Raw genomic sequence first — 24,245 nt, forward strand, 5'->3', positions numbered from 1 at the left:
AACCTTTTGGTGAACAAATCTTACTTAATTTCCAATCTAAACCTGCCCTGGCACAACTCAAGGTTGTTTTCTCTTGTTCTGTTGCTTGTTACATGGAAAAATAGACTCACCCCCACCTGGCTACACCCTCCTTTCAGGGAGTTGTGGAGCATGATAAGGTCCCCCTGAGCCTCCTTTTCTCCAGGCTAAACACCCCCAGCTCCCTCAGCTTCTCTTCATAGGACCTGTGCTCCAGACCCTTCCCCAGCTCTGTTGTCCTTCTCTGGACTCGCTCCAGCACCTCAATGTCCTTCTTGTACTGAGGGGCCTGGAACTGGACACAGCACTCGAGGTGTGGCCTCAGCAGTGCCAAGGAGATAGGGGATGATCACTGCCCTGGTCCTGCTGGACACACTATTGCTGATACAGGCCAAGATGCCATTGGCCTTCTTGGCCACCTGGGCACACTGCTGGTTCATGTTCAGCCAGACCCCCAGGTTCTTTTACACTGGGCCACATTCCTTTCACTGTGTTCCTAGCCTGTAACTCTGCATGTTGTGACCCAAGTGCAGGACTCTGCACTTGGCTTTGTTGAACCTCTTAAAACTGGCCTTGATCCATCAATCCAGCCTGTCCAGACCCCTCTGCAGAGTCCTCCTGCCCTCCAGCAGATCAACACTCCCACCCAGTTTGATGTCTCCTGCAAACTTGATCCCCTCATCCAGACCACGGATAAAGATATTAAACAGGACTGGCCCCAGCACTGAGCCCTGGGGGACACCACCTGTGACCAGATACCACTTGGAAGTAACTCCATTCACTACCACTTCCTGGGCCCAGCCATCCAGACAGTTTTTAGTCCAGTGAAAAGTACACCTGTCCAAGTGATGAGCAGCCAGTTTCTCCAGGAGAATGTTGTGGGAAATGGTGTCAAAGGCTTAACTGTAGTCCAGGTAGAAGATAACATCCACAGCCTTTCCCTCACCCACTAGGCAGGTCACCCTGTCATGGAAGGAGAGCAGGTTGGTCAAGCAGGACCTGCCTTTCCTAAATCCATGCTGGTGGGCTTGAATCCCTGGTTTCCCTGCACATGGCTGTGTGATGGCACTCAGGATGAGATGTTCCATGACCTTCCCCAGCACTGAGGTCAGCCTGACAGGTCTATAGTTCCCTGGATCTTCCTTCTGGCCCTTCTTGTGGATGGGCATCACATTTGTCAATGTCCAGTCAACTGGCCCTCCCTGGTGATCCAGGTCCCTCAGGTGGATCCCATCTGGACCCAAAGCCCTGGGTGTGTCTAAGTGGTGCAGCAGGTCACTGAGCATTTCCACTGGATTATGGGGGCTGCATTCTGTTCCCTATCTGTCGGGGTCCCTTCCCCCCGCCATGTAGCCCTGGGAGAGGGGCCCTGGAAGAGAGACTGGGTTTCCCTAGCCCCTGGTCAGCCTCATTCCCCATTGGTTGTTTTGTGTTCCCCTCTGTGGGCAAGGACCCTCGGGTCCCGTGACTGTAGCAGTCCCTTGGCAGATCCCGGCCACGTGGCTGGGGAAATAAACATCTCTGAAACATCTGTCAAGAATCAGTCCATATCTATTTCTTTTCCATGGGACTCCTTGTTTGATGCATCGTGTTACAGTATTCCCCACTGTACCACCTATCCCTGTCTTCCATCTCAGGGAGATGGGTACCTGAAGAACAACTGGCCTTGTTTTTAAGGACTGAGGCAAGGACGGTCTATTATGTACCTTTTCCTCATCCTCTGTCACTGTTTCCCCCTGCAGCATCCAGTGAAGGATGGAGATTCTCCTCAGCCCGCCATTTGTTGCTGATGTATTTATAAAAACATTTTTATTGTCTTTTCATTCCCCTGAAATTATATGAAGCTGTGTTAGGGGAAGTTTACATTGGCCATTAGGAAAAATTCCTTCACTGAGAGCACTGTCGGTCACTGGAACATGCTCCCCAGGGAAGTGGTCTTGGCCCCAAGCTTGTTGGAGTTCAAGGAGCACTGAGTCATATGGTTTAGATTTAGGCAGTCCTGTGAGGAGCAGGGAGTTGGACTCAATGATCCTCATGGGTCCCTTGCAACTCAAGGTATTCTGTGCCTCTATAATTCTATGATTCAGGGTGATAAGCAGGAGAGCTGATGTGATTGTATAGATTACTCCCAACACGATGAAGAGAAGCAGTTGTTCATTTCTTTTGTTACCTTGAAGATGCTTACTCACTTTCTGCAGGTGTGCTGCCTAATGCAGAAGGGGTTTACTCTTTTCATGTTACCCTGTGGCTAAACCTGTGTGACTTCACACCTCCACACCCTGTTTTTTCCAGATTTACTCAACAAGGGCATTTCAACAATTTCTGGAGGCATTTTCAGGTTTAGCTTCATATTCTTGCATACTTTCTTAGCTATTTTCTTTCTTTCTTTTTGCAGCTTTATTTTTGGTGGGAAGAGAACAGTTTCATACACAGACCACAACAGCAAGGGGTACTGAAAACACATCCCTGTTACGGGATACTCAGTTTCAAAGGCCTCATACTCTGGGGACTGGCATATGTCCACTTAAAACAAACATCAGCTCTCTTGACTGTCCCCTCCCAACCTGCACACCCTTTGCCTTCCCATCCATCTTCTAGCTGTAGCATTTATTCAGTTCCATAAAGTAAAATTGTACATATAATTTTTGATGAATTAGTTTTCAGACAGATCAGGTCCTCGATCCAGATCACTGCACAAATCTTTGCTGATAGCATTGGGAAGGTGATGAGAAAAGGGCAGAGAAAAAAAAGAGTGTAAGGTCATCTATCTCAGTAGAGGTTCATATTCTTCTGGGGTTGAAATGTCTGTGGGACATTTACTTAGAAGTAAATTCCCATTTTGCACTACACTGCTTTTAAACTGTTTTCTATAAATATGTTGCCACCTCTGGGTTCCTGAATATTCCAGTCTGTGCATGGGAGATGGAATGAGAAATTAATCTTTCTGTTGAGATGTTTCCATATCTTAAAAGTAATTAAGCATTCCTTGGGAAAGAAACTGGCACCCAGGCAGCAGACTGAGACCCAGGAACTGCCAGGGTTTGGAGTGGTTCTGTTCATGAAACACTTTTCCTGCCAGGAAATGTATCCAGCCATTCATTCCCTTCTCTGAAAAACTCCTGAAATAATTACATTAAATGGAGTTTCATGCTAAACAAAATTGTTTTAACACTTCCCACGTTCTTTTTCTCTAGGAAAGAAAATAAATCATTTTATTCCCAACTAAATTTGTAGTTCTCCTTTCCTACTCATTTTTCAGCCAAGAGCTAAATGAAAAAGGCAGTCATTTATGTAACCCCTTGCTGCAAGTTTGAGCAGGCTCACAGACCTTTACTGATGGATCTGGACATAGGGTGGCACCAGTCACCATCTCTGGCAGCCAGAAAGAAAAATCCTGTGGGTACTTTCTGTTCTCTCACAGAACCTCAGCTCCATTCCGTTCAGCTTCCTGAGGGTGTGGAGCCCTCACCTCTCTGCCTTTCAATGCCAGTAACTTAATGTCCTTATTTTTCTACTGGGCTTCCAAGAATAAGCTTTATGTTATGTGATCTTTTTAGCAGGGCGATTTTGCTTAAATCCCAGGGCACTTAGGAAGTGCAACTTCCCTTTCCATCTACGTAACTGTTGGTCCATTTTTTCCACTAGAGCATAGGCATGCAACCGAAAACAGAGCTTTTTGGAATCTTCTGCAGTTTTCTGGAGTCATTCTTCAGATGAGCAACAGTCACCCGAATCTAGCACAGATCTCCTTTAAGTATGGAACACTTCCAAACCCTCTTATGGAAGCAACAGAACAGTAGGATAATTAGAGTTTATTCTTCCTTCCAAGTCAAACAGACAACACTGAAAAAAATACAGTGGTGCTCTGTCCGTGCTATTCCAACAGGAGTTCGCAGTTTCTGGTTTTTACAAGCAGAAATTAGGAATTTTATGCTTGGTCAAGAACTGTGGTTGCAGCAAACATCCAAAGGAAGTGAGTGAAGCTTGGAACATGGATCAACATGGATCAGCAGATAGGGCTAGTCTTAGGTGCTTTATAGAATATAGAGGAGATTGCAAAACATACAAGTTAATAACTTCAATACCTCTTTAAAAGATGTACCTATACATTCATACTTTCTAGGGAGTTCACAGGACTTTAATAACAACATATACAAGATAAATGTACATCTCCCTCACTGCACATTTCTGTTCCTGGGCCATGGCTGTAGAGCTCATGAATTTTACATTTTCTCCCTTTGGCAGCTTCAGAAACCCTGTAGTGTCTCATGTTCCAGTAAGCAAAAAATTAATTTACAAGGTCTGGGCATTCAGGTAAAACCTAGTAGCAGTATTGAACTTACACAGCTGGATTGCAGGTCTGCACAGAATTGACTAAATAGTGTCCAGTCCCAGCATGGAACTAGGCTTAGTGTAAAACCAGTCATGGATCCCAGGCAGCCATTCTCTTTTTAAAGTTCCCCAAATCCTGGTCCACAGCATAAATGACTGTTTTTCCCTCTAGGTGTTGGCATGATGAACACTGGCATTCTCTCTGTGTGATGAATGTGTCGGAACACTAGGGTTGTATAGGTAGGATGCTGGAAAATGGATAGATAAACAGACATTCAGACTGTAGCTGCAGTGAACTGGCACAAGTATAGCTGTTTCTTTGCCTTTGAGACTGTTCATGAAAATTTGCAACTGGCCCGTGCCAACTGAGGAGAGAGGTTAGGATGCAAAGCATAGAATTCACGTGCATGAGGTGTCCCAGCCAAATTGGGGCAGCCTGAATGTGGTTTTACACACAATTCATATACCCTTCAAACATTCAGGTAATACATGATTTGACTAATCGCTTACACCCACACTCCTGATTATTAATAACAGTAAATCTCTGCAAAGCACCTGCATTTTTGCAGAATTCTTACTGCTTATCTGTTGATCCAGACATCCCTGGAGTCCGTCTTGCTATAATTACTTGCTATGATGCCAGAAGATGCTGGGAAGATGTGGTCTAGGATGCTGCTGTTATCTTGGTTGTCAAAGTCCATATTTCTAGGACTAGGTTATCCTTTAGTTTCTTTTACTTAAGCAGGAACAATACTAACTTCCGTAAAATTTCACAACTTTGTGACAATACAGTCTATAATGTGAACTAATATATGTTAACAAAATTAATACACTGTCACACTATAAAGATTGATTGATATAATAGTCAAGGAAGATAATTTTCACAACAACTGATACACATACTTAATGAAAACAATGATTAAAAATATAGGTAGGTGAATAGTCAGCTAATGTAGATTGGGGTTTTTCTCCTCTTGGCATTTATTTCCATTAAAGCTCATAAGCAAAGCCCTAAGCAGAAGTGCAGGATGGCAAAGAAGGAACAAAGAGAACAAGTCTGGTCTGTAAGCAGAAGCACACTGCTTGTTTCAAGGGAGAACTGAGACCCAGAAGCCTTTTTGCTGGTAGAAAATCTCATTATTTGTGATAAAGATTAAAAGAAAAAAATTAAAAAGCATGTCTGTATACTAATGTTGCCAAGAGCTGGTGTGGAGACTGTAAAGGTGCAGGGTCTGGTTTTTCACACTCCATTTTGAGCTGCCTGTCAGTCCTTTGCACTTCTGTGCTTCCCCAAATTATCTTCAGTTATCTCTTAGGAACTTTCTGTAAGCTTCTCCTCTTTCTATGCCAAGCTTTCTTAGGGAGAAAATACCTTTGTACTTCACCAAACACAGCAACAAACAAAACAACAAGGCTTTGGATATAGGGTACCCAGAAGGATATTATAAGGTTTTAGTTTACTGATCTGTATGATTATTTTTCAGAAATCTGTGAAGGAAAATGTTCTATTTCAGACAGTTGCAGTGATAAATCTGCCCTTGAAAAAAATCTTCTTGAAGATTTTATCCACTAAATAGTTCTGCTTCAAAACTGCTTGTCAAACATGTCCTCTCATGTATAAATAGTACCCTTCTTATTCTTTCCTCTGCCTGCTATTCTATTTGCTGTTCCCAGCTCCTCCCTTTCTTCTTCACATCCCTTTCTTTCCTTGTCTGTCTTTTATAGTCACTCTGTGTGTATCTTGCTTTCTCTACCTCTGTCTCCCACCTCTCTCACTCTTACCCTCCTTCTTCTCTCCTTTTTCTTTGAAACTCTATTCCCCTTGTCTTAGCCTCACCCCTCCCTTTTATCCTCCTCAGCTATTCTCTCATGGGTGGTTTTCTTCACTTTGGTTTGTGTGGTCTGCCCTGCACATTCCAATTCTTTTCTCTTCAAGACCTAACATGTTTCACACAGTGAGGAGAGTATTTGAGAAATGAATTACGCTTTGCTGCTCTGACCATTGTTTTAATAACTGCAACTTTAAATATTACGAGATCTGTTTGTGTGTCTGGACATTTGAAACTCACTATTGTGTGGAATTGTGTGTCTATAAAATGAATGTCTGTGTAATTTGGAGTACATGATTGTCTTTATCAGTGTCTCCAAACTTCCTTGATCACGTACCCCTCTTAGTAAAAGGCTTTAGCATACACCCCGTTATACATATATTTACTTATTTATAAATTATGTAGTACTGAAGTTCCAATATTTTCCTCCTGCCCCCCAATGGGCTGCCTTGCATACCCCTTTGGGGTGCATGCACCCCACTTTGGAGATCACAGCTCTATATTGTGCAAGCCACATTGTTGCATGAGATACACTGGTTTTGTCACATTTAGAGATTGTCCTGAGAATCCGTGGTAGTTTGGGATTGAGAGCTTTTTCTCCTCTGTTTCTGTCACGTCAGCTGTGATTGTTTATATATTGAGAGGGCTGAGTTTTTCTGGTAGGGTGTGATAATTTGCATAGCAGAGGGAGATTTCAGAAATGGAATTTTTTTTTTTTTTAAGATACAAATTCAAATTGCAAAATGCTGCAACATTGGAGAAGGAACATTTAAACCCTGACGTAAAAATTAATCCCTCGTAAAAGACTGACTGTCAGCCTGCCTTTCACCAGGTAAGGTTTTAAAGAGGGTTTGGATGCTGCATGTGCACGCGTGCACAGGAACTTTTCCCAGACTTCCCCATTCAGTGAAGCAGTTCGCTCATGCTTGGCTTTCATTCCACAAGAAGGAGGAGGAGGAGGTTTTGGGGGGAATATTCCGTTACCATAAAGGGGAGGAAGTGTTTCTGCAGCTATTGAACAAAGCAGCTAGTTAACCTCTTTCCCGACCCCGGTGCAATGGTACAGTCCCACTGCTCCTTTCTAGGGGCCAGATGCTCCTCATAGTAGTAAAATGAGGAAGAAAGGAAAACATATGTGCAAAAATTTACTACCCAACTGAGTAAGGACCAGATTCCAGGAGGAGCTGAATACCTGCAATTTCTCCTAAAGTAAATTTCTTTTAGAATCATATGGGGGGGGGGGGGGGAGATGAGAGAGGGAGGGAAGTTGGAAGGAAAGAGGTCTGTTGTAATTGGTGTCTAGAAACCCCCACAGAGAGGATTAAGAAAGAAACTATGCTGTCTGGGAAGAAGTAGGTATTTGTGTTAGTCTGCATATATACAGAACTGCTAGGAAAGGCTGTGCTCTGTGGAAACTAGCCCTAGCTTTTTGAACACTGAGATGTGTCACTGTCTGCTGGTGGTACTTCTTTTACTCAATGTGCTTTTTCCTTCTGTATGTGTAGCAGTGTCTTATGTGGAAGGGAATCACAGTCACTTTCTATTGTCCGTATTGTGAAGCTCATACTTGAAACCAAAGGAAGTTACTTTGGCAACAGAAGCCCAAAATTCTGCTCTGTGTTATCACAGAAGTATTTATGAATTGTAAGGCACTGAGTTTTGATATCTTTTCCGTTCAGTCCTAATGCATGCTGTGTTTAGCTCACTGCACCCTCCCTCATTTTCTGCTGCTTGGCTGTGTAACTCACTGAATGGTAGGAACAAGCAGAGGGTTATGCTGTATGTCTCATCCTCTAGCATTTCTCTGTTTTCAGCCCAGTGACATTTGCAAAATGAGTAGGTAGACTCTTGTTCTTGCACGAGCAATAAACAGGAGACACCCAGAAAGATTATTCAAGAAAGATGCAAAGTCCTTTGTTTCCACGTTGGAAGCTGAGGTTCTCCTTTGGAAGAACTGAGGAACCCTGTTTGATTCACCCAGACAATTGAGGTTTGTCAGTACCTGGAATCGAAGAAGTGCCTGGCTTCTGGGACATTTCACAGAATCACAGCATAGGTCAGGCTGAAGGGATCACGGGAGGGGTCCTCTGCTCCAACGTCCCTGCTCAAGCAGGGTCATCCCAGAGCACATGGCACAGGATTGTACTCAGATGGTTCTGGAATAACTCCAGTGAGGAAGACTCTACAACCTCTCTGGGCAACCTGTTCCAGTGCTCGGTCACCCGCACAGTGAAGAAATTCTTCCTCGTGTTCAGGTGGAACTTCCTGTGCATCAGTTTCTGTTCGTTGCCTCGTGTCCTAGTGCTTGGCACCATTAAAAAGAGCCTGGCTCTATCCTTGACACCCTCCCTGCAGATACTTATAGACACTGGTAAGGTCCCCCCCTCAGACATCTCTTCTAGAGGCTAAACAGGCCCCACTTCCTCAGCCTTTCCTCATAGGAAAGGTGCTCCAGTCTGTTAATAATCTTTGTAGCCCTCCACTGGACCCGTTCCTGGAACTCCATTTCTCTCTTGGACGGAGGAGCCGAGAACTGGACACTGCAACTCCAGAGGCAACTCACCCGGGCTGAGTAGAAAGGAAGCATTGGAGGTGGAGTACAAGTAAGCACAGATGCACTAACTTGAGGCTGGGTTCGGCAGAACAACAGGAGATGCCACACAATAACTTGGGTTTCAACAGTGTCAAGAGAGACTGACCAAGGATCAGTCCTGTACAGCCACACTGTCCCTCCTGACCTGAACCTGGCAGGAGCTTGGGCTAAGGCTGGGGCAGGCACAGCTGCGGCCACGCTCGGGATCCCCAGAGAGCGGGCGGTGAGGGAACACCCGCTTGGAAAATCCCCCTCTGGAAGAGGCTGGGTGGGGGAAAGGGGGAGAGGTCCGGCAGCACAGCCTGGGATCGCGGAGGGAAGCCGGTGCCGCCCAGCGACCCGCCCAGCGGAGCGGCTCCGAGGGGAGGCTGCGTGCGGCCGGGGGAGCCGGCGGGGCGTGCGGCACTGAGGATGGCGATGGCCGCGGAAGTGACAGCAGTGGCTGCAGCCGCCTCGGAGTGCGGGATCCCGCAGCGCCCCCACCCCCATTTGCCGTCGCTGGGCCTCTGCGAAGGAAAGCAGGTCGGGGGGGCGGAGAGAGAATGGAGGAGGGGCACGACGAGGAAGGGAGGGAGGGAGGGAAGGGGGGAGAGAAAGCGAGAGGGAGAGGAGCCGGGAGAAAGCGACAAGGCAGATTCTGGGAAGCGAGAGGAAGAGAGACTCCTGCAGGAGGGGAAACCTGAGCGGGGAGAGGACATTCCCAGTGAAGGGCCTGGAGGGGAGCGCAAGGATCGGGACTGCTCACAAGCATCCGACTTGTTGAAAGACGTCGAGCGAGGGCCAGAGGCTGTGCCCGGGGCCGGGGGACAAAGCGGCGTTGGGCGCGGAGCGAGAGGGAGCTGGCGCTGGCCCGCCGGGATGGTGCGACTCGCGCGGTGAAAATGGTCTTTGTCCAACTTTTCTGATGCCGGGAGGCCGGGCGGCACGGCTCTAGCGGGAAGGGCTCCTGCGAACACTGATCGAGTAATGCTGGGAAGTGGAGGGGGTGTTGCTGGAGTCCTGCACAAGGTACCGTGGCGGGCGGGCGAGGACGGGCATTGTGAGTCCGGCCGGAGCGCTCGGAGCGAGCGGGACGTGGTCGCGGGTTACCCGCCGGTCTCTGCCATCCGGGGGAGGGGGCACAGAACAAACGAGGACTACTTAGAAAGGGGTTCAAACTCCTCAGGTCATGTTTTTTCCCTCCTTTCCCGGTGCGTGCTGTTCAAAGGCTGCGTTACCGGGACCCTCCCCGAGCGCACCTCTGCTGTCAGGTGCCGGCTGTGGGCGCGGGGAGGAGAGATGTGGGCAGTCGGGTCACGGCCTCTTGCTCACGGAGGTTACCATCGCACCCAGAGTCCTTCCACACAGCCATGGTGCGTTTGGTCTGCTCCCATGAGCGGTGTTTTCCGTCTCTCTAGCCCCCTGAAGAGCCACAGGGAAAAGCTGCCTTTGAAGTCTCTGAAGTAGGGCTTGATGGATGCTGGTGCCGGTTCCCGATCCTCGTGGAACGACACAAGCGGGGCTGTGTGGCCTTGTCTGTGGGTAGGGTTGCTCAGCGCTCTTGTGGGGGACAGATGGCTGTATGAGTGCTTGTGGCAGAGAAAAGCCATGTTAGGCTATTTTTCAAGGAGATGATGCAAGTTACTACTACTCAAGCTAAATAAATCTGTGAATGTGGGAGGGGCTGTTGTGATGGGTAATTTTAATTTTGCCTTTTGTGGGATCCACTGAGATGATTTCACTTACTCTGAAGTTTCTCTTGCTGTTACCACACTCATTTGGCTGGGGAGGAGAGTGAGTATCACCTGCCTTTCCTACAAGTTCCAGAAACCAGAGTAAAGGTGGGGAAGCAAATCTCCCGAGGGGCATCCTTCACTAGCAGTGATACCATGTCACGCAGATTCATGATGAAAAGGAGTGAGAGGGCAAATGGAAACAACAAAGTCAAGAAGAGTAGCTGCCACCAGACACATCTGTTACAGGGACAAATCTGTAGCCTCATCTGGGATGGAGGAGGAGACTTCCTTTTTCATTATTGTATGGGTTCTAATCAGAAACATGAAACTGGATGTGGATGCACCTCTTGTTTAGTTACAGCTGATCCAGCTGCCCTAAGCCATTAGTATAAGATTTATTGGCTGGTTTTAGGTATTTCTTCATTCCTGGTTTGAAATAATTTCAATGCTGATGTTCCTTTGGGAGAAGGAAAGGAAAAGATAATCCACAATCTAATAATCCTCTTCTGATGCTACGCCATCTCATTGCAGAAAAAAAATACTGTTTTTCTCTAGAAGTTCATTCCCTAAATTCAACACCTTGCACTACATCAGTTTTCTGTGCTGATGTATTGGCAAGTTTCAGATAACTGCACATAATTGCATCCTTTCCTTTACTGCCTTTTGCATGTATGTTCTCTTAGCCAAATTACACATGTGCAGTTTTTAATTCCTTGACTTGTGTGCCCCTCTAGCCACTAGACATTTTTTCTTGTCTTCTGAGTTCTCTCCTGTTTGACATTCTTGCACTTGCACTGAGCTGCTCAGAATTGTTTGCATGGCCATGTGTTTTGATACTTGGAAATACCATCACTTTGGGGCACTGGAGATTATATGAAGTAGGATTGTATCTCTTTCTAATTTCATCACAGAAACCCTACAAAAGCATGTTTTCTTGCATTGTTCTGAGGTTCTCAGCTCTTCCAAGCTGTTACCTGTGGCAAGAACAGCTTAGGTTGTGGAGACTTTTTGGAGGGGGTTGGGGAAGAGATGTCTATTCTCTTTTCTTTCGCCCAAGGCTGCTACTGTCTTCGCCTTCTGTATTTTACTTGGAGGATGACCAATGGCACAGTGTAAATCTTTTTTGGGAGGGAGGCAGCTGGTGGCTCCAAGGAGACAGCTGCTTATTCTCCAGCATGCTCCCATAGGCTGCCAGCAGATGTGTCTGACAAGGGAGCTGATCCCTTAGTCCATTGAGAATTATCTTCTTTACGCCTGTACAAATTCACTGTGTACATCCCTCTTTGTGCCCAGGTGCAGATGTCTTCCCCTTCTCCCCTCTGATACTGCATGTGCCATATGCAAAAGATCATATGAGAGATGAATATATTTTTTCCCCCTTGTGTGCTTCCAATTAAGAGAGAGTTTTGGTTTTTTTGGTCAACTCTCCCTCCCTGAACTGTAGAAGATTTATGCATGCTTTTCCTCTGGTGCAGGAATGCTCCTCTCTCCAGATCTGCTCGCCCTAAAACCTTAGTTTCTTTGTATTTCATTATCCATCAACAGTCTCTTTGTAGAGGGTTATCTAAAATCTCTACAGATTAGTGCAGAGTACTTTTTGAGCACACCTAAGGTTGCACAATATATTTTAATTTCTCATGTGTGTGGCCATACTGCGTATGTTCACTGCGCACATAAACAATAGAAGGTGGAAGAAGTACAAATGGGTGTGTATGGTCAAGCTAGAGCTTTATTATGTCATTTAGCCATCAAACAAGAGGGCAGTATGTCCTAAAAAGGCTGCTGTCATGAAGAAGTATTTATTAAGAATATTCCATATTGGCTGGTTTTGGTCATGAACATGTGATGATTTTTTTCAAAAAGCTCAAAGACTTATTTCTGTAAAAAGCAGATTAAGAGTTTAGGGGGAAACTGATGAGCCCCTATAATATCGTCATTATTTAGTCTTGTTTGTTGTTTTTTTCCCCTGTAAACCTGATTTAATATTATATTACTATTATATCTTGCTGTTGAGTTTGATTTTGTTAGCAAATTTTGTATCATCTTGCAGAAATGCAGGTACTGTACTTCTTCCAGCTACTGACTCCACAAGTTCAGCAGTTTTCCAACTCATTACGACCTTATACTTTAGCTTCTACCTGTTAAGTCTTGGGCTGGGTATCACTCTCCTCTCCATATTTGCTCTCTTTGGCAACCGTGAAGTGTCATGGGCTTCAGGGGTGTACACAAGTGTAACACAGGTGTATTTTGTAAATAATTCTGTACATGTTGTACAACAGCAAACTAGCTCTCTGTTTCTCCAGTGCTGCCAACTGTGCTGTGTAAACAGACCCCCAAAAGGATAAAAACTCCTTAATTGCTTGTGTCAGCCACAGCAGTCAAACATGTGAGCAGCAAGTCTGAGTAAGAAAAAGCCATTTCATGTTGTCACTCTTCTCTCACTTGATTTATACAAGGAGTTTTAAACTTAACAAAGAACTACACTAGTACTTCCTTCTCGGAGGCATGTGTTTTGCTTTGAAGAAATACTCCTCTGCCACCAGAAATAGAATATTATTGGAAGTGTACTGTTAGTATATGTTGTGTTTTAAAAAATGCAATTAAAACGTGTGTACTTTTTGGAGATCCTGGCACAGAAGGTGCTGCCTTGCCTCTTGAAAAGTCACCATGGAGCAAGCTGATGCTTCTGTCACAGAGGTCCTACTTGAAGGTTGTTCTTGAGATCACTTCTGCCAGAAGATGTTCTAGTCACTGGTTTCAATTTTCCATGCCTCCAGAGGCCCCTGTGCATTCTGCTGCTCAGGCCTGCTTGTCAAGAAGATTTTTGTTCAAACGTTTCACGTGCACACCCCCACTCCCATATGCACGCACGTGTGCGCATGCTCCTGTGTGCCCACAGCTATGGGCAAAGAGCGGAAAAAAGGGCTGTCCTGGCAGTAGAGAAGATTCTGGGTACTATAAGAACACAGCCTGAAAACTATAGTCTTACATATGAAAGCTGAATCCTTAAGGTCTTGATTCACCTTAGGATGGAAACTCTCGCCAGCCCAGACCTGCACATTGGAACATACATGACTTCATTTTCAGACAGGCTTTTTTTTTCCCCCTGTCTCCTTAAGCTTGCCAACTGAATGATTCCTCTGCTGATTCTGCAAGTTTCCAAGTGCAGTTTTTTGCTCTATGCCATGTCTCTGGAAAATATCCAACGTGTCTAAATCATGTAATTAAACCCTAGAAGCTAAAGACTGAGAACTACTGACTCTTTGTAAGATATTTCTGTTTTAGCATGCTGATGTTTCTCCAAGTTACTGTAAAGCTTTCAAAGCTCCCTAAATGACCTGATCTCTCTCCCACTTACTGCAAAACATTCACATGATATGAATCTGTTTGGCCCAGCTGACCACTTCAGAGGCAGTGTGTAGGATACAGACGCCTGTGTGGAAGGCTTTAGCATCAGGCTTACCACAGGTTCTCTCAGATCCTGAGGATGTCTACAAATGGAAGCATGGTTCCTTGGCAGAACTCTCTTATCTTCCTAACTATTCTCTAAGAAGAGAGTGGGATGTCACAAGAGAGACAATATTACAGAGATTTCTGGGCAGGTTTTGAATAATTTCAATTTGGAAATTCAAACTGGATTGTTTATAAGACTGTTTGAATTTCCAAATGTTAAGTTTCACTCACAGCTAGGATCAATTTCATTCCAGTACGCAGAATCTGGAATGCTTTCTGCACCAGGAAGATGTTTTAAATTACTCCTTCTTGGGTTTGAGCCAGGAAGAAGCTGCTGGAAGCACAGCTGGATTGGGATGCATGCCTGCAGTTGTCTCCCAGATGGTCCCTTCCCCTCCTAATGTCAGTAGGCTTTCAGCTGGTGCCAGCAGCAATGGGAATGCAACTATGTACTGACATTTTCACTTTTCAGTGAGTTTGCTAATCCTGTTTGGTGCATGTGCTGTCCATAAAGGGGCTACCATAGCAGCAGTAACCACTGCCATCACTACAGTATCAGGAATAGAGTAGTTGAGGAATGTTTGTTTCACTGCTAGTGCAGAGAGGATCTTAGTGGTCTTCTCCTCTTCTAGTATCTAAGCATGTTAGAAATACATAAAGATGCAGTACCACATGATGTGAGAACAATTCCTGGTGACTTGAGTATAAATCAGCAGTCTGTTAAAATCCAGGAGATAGATTGAGGCTTGACAGAGGGAATTTTCTTAGTCTGCACGTGCCTTGTTCTGCTGGGACATGTATGTGGAGTCAGATGCTGAAGAGTAATTAGTCTTCATTTTGAGCCTTACTGTAGCTACCTTTTTGCTTGGGGCTCCAGGCTGAGCACCAGAAAGACATTTGGTGAAATAACGTAATGGGAATGATGCATGACTTGCGCTCCTTGTTTCAGTCAGAAGTCCTCTTAACTGACTGCAAGAATCATGTTGACAGCTGTGTGTTTCTCATGGATAATTTTACCAGTCTTGAATTAGAAGTGGCTCTGGATGGTCTCAGAGACCTGCAGGTTCTTGCAAGAACTAAGGATGTCTTCGGGTAGAAGATAGAGGGCCATGAAGGGAGGGCCAGAAAAGAGGGCTGAAGCACCTCTTCTATGAAGATAGGCTGAGAGAGCTGGGATTGTTCCGAGTGGAGAAAACTCTGGAGAGACATTATTGTGGCCTTCCAGTAGTTAAAGGGGATGCAAGAGAGCTGGAGAGGGACTTTTGACAAGGGCATGTAAGCAATTAAACGTCTGGGAAAGACTTTAAACTGATGGAGGGGTGGTTTGGAGCAAGGAATTCTTTACCGAGAGAATGGTGAGGCACTGGAACAGGTTGCCCTGAGAAGCAGTGGATGCCTCTTCCCTGGAAGTGTTCAAGGCCAGGCTGGATGGTGCTTGGAACAACCTGGGGTAGTGGAAGGTGTCCCTGCCCATGGCAGGGGGATCAGAACTAAATGATCTTTAAGGTCCCCTCCAACCCAAAACATTCTATGATTCTATGATTCTGTGATTCTGTGAAATCAAATTAGTGACTAGACTCCTGTTACCTGAGAAGAATAGCTTAAAAAATTGTCTCCCAAATAGATTATTTTGATTATGTGAACCCCAAAAAGAGTGTCTGTGATGACAGAGCATAAAGAAAACAACTTCATCTTTGGAAACAGATTAAAAATAAAAATGTTCAATTCTTTAAAAGAATTGAGCTAAAACAAGTCTTATTCCGTCTGATAAATTAACATTTACAACCCTAATTGAAAGGATCAGAATAGGCTCATTGAATAGTCGTACATTTTCCTGCTTCTCTTGGCTGATTGTACCAGCCCACTGTGTCTAATAGCGTTGTAAAGAGTTGTGTGTACAGAGATCAGAGTGGGAAGAGGGAACTTACCCTAAACCCTCAGAAAGTTCTTTTGAAAATCAGTTTTTAGATTTTTTTTTTTCTAAGAAAGATTTAGCTTTCCCCTTCTCCACCCAGATCATAGCAGATCAGCCTGGTGTTTTCTGCTTTTTTTCTTTTGTGCCTCTGAACCTGAGGTGTTGAAATTGGACAGTCCCTGACTTTATGGCACTAATGCAAATGCACAAAGACTATTTGTGTTTGACTGTGTGAACTTCTCTGCCACAGCACTGATGAACTGGGAGCTCAGTGAAGAGCAACAGAAGTGATTAGGTGACTATAGGGAATTTCTAAAATGCTATTAAAAAGAACTAGCTTACTGATGAGTGAAAAGGGTTTGCCCTGGAGTAGCTAGACTACCTGGGAGACTGTTGGCAGGTTCCTAGGCAAAGGGCTGGCTCAAATTGCCCAAAGCAGATGGATTTGGGTTCAGTATTAAGATGTGGTTTCTTCCAGCAAAGGTTCACACAGATTGTAGAAAGTCATGGAAGCCATATTGCTAATGACATTTAAAAATATGACTAGGCAAGCCTAAGGAAATATACAGCCAAAAATCCTGCAGTTGACCGGGGACTGTAGGCCAGATGTTGTCTAAATAAAGATGCCCATCCCCCTCATTTCATTTCTATTATTATAGTCTCACCAACAACTGGGGGAGGGACTACCTTCCTGACAGAAAATGTATCTTGGATCTGCTCTGTTACAACCAAGACTGGTTGATATCCAGGGAAAGGAAGTGGTGTAATGTACTCACTCCATTTTAAATGTAATCCTTTGGTTTTGAGGTTGGACGTGGATGTAACAAGAGCAGTGAGCCCCAGCATCCACACTGAAATATAAATAAGCCTTTGAGACACTGAGGAGGCAGGATGAACTCTGAGATTTATGTGTTGTTGCTTTCATCTCTGGCACGAAAAATAATACAAACATACGTTAGAAAGAGATGCTATGAGCCTGAAATATCTTTCTACCGTAACCTGCTTGGCCTTCCCTTTTCCTCTTAAGACTATTTCTGTTCTGCTGAAGTATTAGTGGCACATAATGTTCCCATTTCCTGAGGGTGGAAACATTGAACTGGAAATGCAGGATGGAGCAGGAGGGAAGGACCTGAGAATGAAATTGGCTGCTCTTCAGGCTCTGCCAGTGGCAAGTTCAAATTTTTGGTGGAGCTTCCTAACCCACTTTTGCTACACATGGGCTCCTTGTGATGCTTCACTGAACTCAGGTAATTGTTCCAAGCACTCATTCCCATTCATATCATCTCTTCTTTGCAGCCTTCATCTGACTTCTTTTCTTCAAGCTACCATTTCTCCTTCATTTCCCTTTCAATTGTCTTGTAGACGAGAGCCGATTTTGGGCAAACCTATTCCCAAAATCGAAGTGAAAACCTGGTCAAAGCCTTGAACCAGCATGAATCATTAGTGTTGTCTGCTAAATAAGTATCTAGATGTTGATAAAAAGTCTTAGTGTTAAAGGTCTTAGTGTTAAAGACCAAGTGAGATGTTTCTGAAGTCCAAGGCACTAAGAGGAAAGACAGGTGAGTCTGAATGAATATTATGGATTTCGAGACTGGAACTGAAGACAGCAAAACTGGAGAAGCCATCTATTTTCTCAAAGTCTTTCCAGAGTAACTTCTAGGTGTCATAGTTCCTTTCTTTGTGTTCTTGAGAGATTGCCTGTTACTGCACAGTGTAGTAACATCTGCAAAAATGGTTGTAGTCAGAGTGTAGTAAGTGTTGGTGTGCAGTTCTCAGAGTGTGACCAGTGCAGTGCAGGGTTGTTTTGTTGTGTTTGAGTACCTAACATGAACGTGAGACTCAAACGAATGGCAGAACAGACAGAATTCCCATCTAGGCAAACAGTGATCGTAAAAGAATGAAATCTGTGTGGCAGAGCTCTTCTCTGAGCCATTTTCTCCCTCCCTCGTAGCTTCCTAGTTTTGTGCATATATTTCCACATCAAACGCTCTAATTTACGTGCTGGAGCTAAAGCTTGTATATTGTACAGCCTGTTGGTGCAGTCAGCAAAATGTAAGGGAATCAGCTTGACTGAAGATAATTTTTTATTCCCACTGCCATTTGGGGAATATGTTATGTTACAGCCCTCTGTTGGGGTAACCTTATGAACTGAAAAACTGGTATTTGCAATTTTGTGGGGGTTTAACTAGATGGAAGCTACCTGGTAATCATCTGTGTGGAGGGAAGCTGGGAGAGTAGGTTTGGACAGCAAGGTCAAGGCAGTGAAAAAGTCAGTGAAGTGATCGTGCTTCAGTGCTTTTCTGCCTTGTTGTTTTACAAAGAAGCATTCTTGCTTCTCTTAACAGGAATTAAAACAGTGATGATAAATAATGCTAGTAATTAAATAGTTTTAAAAGTAGCCTCTATCTGCAAATGCATGAAGCCAACAATTTGTGAACCAAGCTCTATGACAGCCCAAGGCTGTGAAACTGATTAAAATGGAAAAAAGTAGTTTTAATTAACCCTTAAATTATGAAGCACATTCTCTGAAAACCCAAGCTGCCTCATTGAAGCTAGAATGGAGGTTAATAAAAAGAGCTGCACTTAAATTAAGATGCTTTAATATTATTAGTTCTTTCTGTAATCTGTTTTGAAATGACAGTTTCTCTCATGGAATGAAAGGCAATTTCAAAATGATGGGAATTCTCATAGAAGAGGAACATTATCTCTTAACCGGCTGTCAGTGCTGCCACTATATCCCAATAGACAACATAACCTTGGATACTGTGAATACGAATAACATGCATTTTCTGCTTATGCTAAATATTTCTTACTGTAAAACCCTCATGAAGTCAAAAGCAAAATTAGAGATGAAGACAGTAAGCATATTTTTACCAAAAAAATGAAGTTCTTTACTGCAGCTGAAGAAAATATTAATCCTTACTAAAGGATTTTGCAGACTGGTCCACAATGAACAGTTTTAGAAAAGTATTTTCAGCTTGCTCCTTTTTTTCCCCTCCATTGTATCTTTTTAGTATTTGTGCATAGATCTTGGTTCATATATTTCTAGGCATGCCATGTAAGGCTACATTCTTAAGTTACAATGGGAAAGAGCATTAGTATAAAACATCCCTTTTCTTAGACTTACTCATATCTTAGTCTTGCAAGCCACTCTCACTTTTGCTCCTGCTCAACCCTTCAGGCCCTTGATTTCTTTTCCAGCGTCCTGAGAGTGCCTTTAAGGCTGTTTTGCAGCTCTGTGTTTGGGTTGTCTGTACAGATTTCCAGTTGCATTTGCAGACTTGGTCAGCAAATGTCAAGGTTATTTTTCTGATTTGTGGCATTGCTTGTCTGGCCATGGCAGACACTGTGCTTGGCTTCTTTATCACTTTCCACCCATCAGCAATAAGAACTTGGTATATAATAACTTTAATTTCACTTGAAAAAAAAAAAGCATGATCAGCACTGCTGAGTAGATGAGAACATGATTTTAGGGACATTCTCTTTACGTCACTGTCATGGTTTAACCCCAGCTGGCAACTAAGCAGCACACAGCTGCTCGCTTAGCCCTACCCTCCCACCCCTCAGTGGGATGGGAAGGAGAATCGGAAAAAGTTAAAAAAGACATGGGTTAGACAAGAACAATAAGAACAGTTTAATGATTGAAATAAAATAATAACAATAATAATGATGATGGAAAGGAAAGGAAGAGAGAGGCATAGAACCCAAGAAAAGCAAGTGATGCACAGTACAGTCGCTCACCACCCACTGATGGATGCCCAGCACATCCCTGACCAGCGATCAGCAGATCCTGGCCACCTCCCCTCTGTTTGTGTACAGAGCATGACATTCCATGGTATGGAATATCTCTTCAGCCTGTTTGGGTCAGCTGTTCCTGGCCATGCTCCCTCCCAGTTTCTTGTCCATCTCCCCACTGGCAGAGCATGGGAAATTGAAAAGTTCTTGATTTAGAGTAAGCTCTACTTAGCAACAACTAAAACATCTGTGTTATTAAGAGTATTCTCATACTGAATCCAAAATACAGCTCTCTGCCAGCTCTGAAGAAGAAATTTAACTCTCTCCCAGCCAAAACCAGGACAGTAACACATCCTTTGTTTAATAACCATTTGTGAAAATGTGTTATTTCCTTTCCCCTTTTAAATGCCGAAATAGGATGCATCTTTTTTCTTGTTGTTTTCAAACGTCTTCTGTCGTAAACTTTCAGCGAATTTTGGGATGTTTGTTTAAACTTAAGTTGTATCAGAGAAAGAAGTGTCAATTTTCAAAGAATTTTTAGTACCACAGATGATTTTCACCTAGAAGTTAATAATGTGGTGATCTTCAGGGATCTTTAAGTCTAGTACTCTAAACTTAAAATTCGGTGCTTAGAATTTTGGAAATACAACATTTTACACAGTGCTTGACAAAGGTTTGCTGCTGTACCCTAGAGTTTGTGAATTGCATTTTTTTTCCTCTCTGAAGCCTTACATCTTCCTTTTGTACAGATGAAAGTATAATTGTCAAAGACAAATCATACTTGAAGTTGATAACATATATATTTCCACATAGATAAAAGTGCAAGGATCTGTGCATAGTTGTACTGAGAGAAGTATCCTGAGAAATTAGAGTAAAATCAATAGCAGGACAGTGAAACCATACCCAGTGGGTACAGTTGTCATCTTCTCTTTCCATCAAAGAAGAGAAATGTGATGGGCAGCTGCTAATTCTTTTTCTCCCTGTTCGTACAGTCTCCTTTATTTACTGTATGAAAATTCAGAGGGGGTAATTTCTGTATCATTTCAATTCCTGGGTTTTTTTTTGGAGAGTTTCTATCAGGCAAGTGATGGATTACATACAAAACAATTAATTTCTTCACATTTTTCATTCTATAATGTTGTTAATATGCTAAAACCAGGATTGTGCTTCCAGGTGTGAATGTTAGAAACTCAAGTATAATTGCTAGTGTTTCTTTGAAAATGACACAAATCACTATAAAAATTGTCAGTGAAGTCAAATCTTGTGAGGTGGGAAGAGATTTCTTTCAGGAACTTAATTGTGTTTAATATTTATATAATTAAAATATCTAATAGGTGGAAGAAAAAATCTGTAATTAGAAATTTTTTTTAAATTGCTGTGGTTTCAAGAGATCACTGTCCATCTTTGTTAGGAATAGCAAAGCATGATGTGGAGGCATTGAGAGAGTCTGCAGAAACATGGAGCAGCTGTGAATGAATTTTGCTTAGGAAGAAAGACTAGATTTACAAGCTAAGCTGTGAGGCTACTCTAGCTGACTATGTGTCATGGCAGATGAGAGAGATTTAAGGGAAAGCACTGTAGTTATCTAAAGAGATGCTAGTGTGGCCACCTGTGTGGGTTGAAAGATCTCACAGAGGATCGGAATCTCCCCAGATACCTGCGGGCTGCACCTGGGGAGTCATCGGGAGGGAGCTGTTCAGCTGTCCATAGCTCCCTTTTTTAATTAGTGCAGCTCTTAGTTACCTGGTGAAGATGATTCAGCTCCGTCCAGTGACTGTAGAGGTCATTTGAGTGATTATGCTTCTAATTTGGACACCCTGTTCGAGCCTCGGGGGTTTAATAAAAATGCATGAAAATAAGCGTCTCTTTCTTCCCTTCAAGAGCTGTGGAAGTTCTTCTTTTGGATCCCACTGGGAAATATGTAATCAGAGCATGGAAGATCAGCTTCAGGACTCCTGGTGTTTCTGTGGTAAACGAGGAAGTAAATGCCTTTCTTTGGAGAATGTTCAGAATCAGATCTTGGATTGTCATTGTAAACTTAAGGGATCCCAATAGACACTGACACAGCTCTATCTAGATAATCTGTAGGAAGCAAATGATCAAGCCAGCTAGAAGTATTTTATGAAGTATGCTCTTGGGGAAGACTTCCTTTAAACTTAGTTATACATTTCATCTAGAGCATTTCTCTCAAAATTAAATTAATGAACAGACTGTAAAAAATCCACAAGGCTTTTTTTGACAAATTCCATTCTCCTCTCGGATATTTCCAAAGTATTTTGGAGTCATTAAAAATAATCTCAATTAGTAACAGAGGATAAAAGGATATACAGCAACTATCAGAATGATCTATTTATTTAATCAGTCATTTTTCTGTGGTGCCTTATGTGCCCCAGTAATAGAATTTTTTGAAGAAAACACATTAACTTCATTATATTAAAATCCTGAGCGATAAATTATATGTTGGTCTCCCCCCCCATTCACTTCCTGTTTGGGATGTAGAAAGATTTCTATGAATAGCAGTTATTGTAATTATTGTCCAAGAAAGAAGGTAGGCAGTATTATGTCATGCTCAGAGCATTGGGCAGGCACTGAGTGACAACGACAACGACATTGTGAGATTTATCCCACTGAGATGCATGACCATTGCTGCAAGGGCATCCCAGTGGCAAAGGAGCAATTACAGTAGGACAGAACTGGGGGCAGCAAAGGAGGGGGGGAGGCCTCTTGCTTGATGTGTAACACTGTCATGATCCCCTATTTATCACGAATGAGAAGTATTAATTCCACTTTTTCTACTCTGCCTAAATGTGATGAATCAGTGTGCAGCACAAATTAATTGGAATAGTAGTTTATTGACTCTCCCAGATGTTGTGCTCATTTATCTTTTTAATGGTTCTTGCTGAGAGATAATATTAAGCTGATATGAGTCACAGTGCAAAATGTGCAGGAGGAGGAAAGACTGTGTTTGCAAAGGTACAGCATTTTCTCTACCCTGAAGAATTTTTGAGGTGAGGAAGAAGTATGACAAATACGGGGAAAATCTGTGGAATCAAGTGTAGCAGAGGGAAGTTATACCCATATTATGTTTTCTGCTGTGAAATAGGCCTAGAGGAGTCAGTTAACAATGAACAAGGAAGAAGCATTGTTCCAATGGGAGGAAACAAGATGATTTGGAAAAGTTCTTGGAACAGATAAGAAGAATTGAAAGCATAAAAAATTTGGCACTGTTACGATTTCAGCTTCTATTAGTAGAACAATTTAAAATACGTAAAAATACTTTGTTGCATGAGGATAGATATCTTTCCAAATCTGTTAATAAGTTCAAAACAGGGATTGGATGAATTCCTGGAGAGATACTAAAGGGAATGAATTGGGGGATATTCTCTAGTAACCTTTGTCTTACATTTGTGGATACCGGAGGAGGAGTAGGGAAGTGGATCACACAGAGGCCAGGCTTGCAAGCCATCTGCACACAGCACTTCTTCCTGGCACTGGACACACAGACAAAACTTGGCTTAGGTGGACATTGATCTGCTTCTGCGTTTTCTTGTGTTTTGAAATGCAGAACTCAAAGAAATGGCTACATTCCATTAATGGAGAGGAAGAACCTGTCAGGCCCTCATCTTTTCCTCTAGAAGGCTTGTGCAGTACCTGAACAATCCTAGCTTTTTTCTTAATCCTAAATGCGTGCCTGAATTCCTCCCGTGGAAGCCAGACAGATGCATGGTTCAGATGAATGTTTAGTGCTATTTGATGTCAGGTTCTGCAGGTGGTATCTGTCAGAGGGAGATAGGGTCACTGTGCTATTACTTTCTGATCTGTGACTACATATTGTCTGTGTAGTGAGCTAGAACATGGTTCAGTGAAGGCCTGTCTAAAGTTTTATGGTTAGAGTCAAAAGGTTGAGAAAAGGATGGGTTTTGTTCAAAGCTTAGGTCCAGAAGAACCTGTGACCAGCACAGAATTAATACATTTATCTAGTCACCACTGTTCTTCATCAGTCTCAAGAGTGCCATGCGAACCCCAGAAGAAAAGAAAAAGCACTCCATGCTAAGGAGACCCCTCTCAGGTTTGTCATGTGCATGACCACCTCCATCAAGACGCCATTGGGGTACTCTGAAATAAGTGGCTACACAAACCTAGGAGCAAACCTGCTTCCTTTCTAATAAAAACACATGCACTGATGGAAGAAAATTTTCAATTAATGCTGACCTGTTTAGCAGCACTGGTGCCCTATGGCTCTTCAGGTGTCAGCACCAACAGTGCTTGAACTTCGAGGGAATCCTTTATTTGCATAAAGCAGCTGTTGCAGAGGTACTGGCTGCATGAAGTACTTTGCCACAACTTAGACAGCAGCCCTCTCTGTGACAGAAGTCTCACAAGCACAGAGCTGTACTACTGTCAGTTGTTTTAGCACATGTGGGAGCACTATCACTGTCTCTTCTGTAGCACTGAGCATCATTTGCCTGGATGTGTGCTGAAGTGTTCCCACTTCAAGACTGAGTTCAGAAGAAGTGAGAAATTACAGCGCTGGTCCTGTCTGGTGAGAATAAACAGGACTTAAACAGGACTTAAACAGGACTTAAACAGTGCCAGTCAAGCCAGGCATGCTGTTTCACATTCAAGGCTTTCCAGCTGAAAGGGTTTGTGTTTTC

General features: G+C 43.4%; 1 protein-coding gene across 2 annotated transcripts in view; it reads left to right on the forward strand.

Annotated features, from left to right (window-relative positions):
* The first annotated feature begins 9,243 nt into the window (after nucleotides 1-9,243).
* Nucleotides 9,244-24,245, forward strand: part of LOC138111682 (ephrin type-B receptor 5) — a 67,059-nt gene continuing 52,057 nt past the window's right edge. The window contains exon 1 of one of the 2 annotated variants that reach the window (XM_069017880.1): nucleotides 9,244-9,294. The gene's annotated coding sequence lies outside the window, so the exon portion shown is untranslated. Of the gene's footprint in view, nucleotides 9,295-9,428; nucleotides 9,781-24,245 lie in introns of those variants that run through there. The other variant, XM_069017870.1, reaches the window with a different exon arrangement.

Source organism: Aphelocoma coerulescens, chromosome 1, assembly GCF_041296385.1.
Source record: "Aphelocoma coerulescens isolate FSJ_1873_10779 chromosome 1, UR_Acoe_1.0, whole genome shotgun sequence".
NCBI classification, from domain to species: domain Eukaryota; kingdom Metazoa; phylum Chordata; class Aves; order Passeriformes; family Corvidae; genus Aphelocoma; species Aphelocoma coerulescens.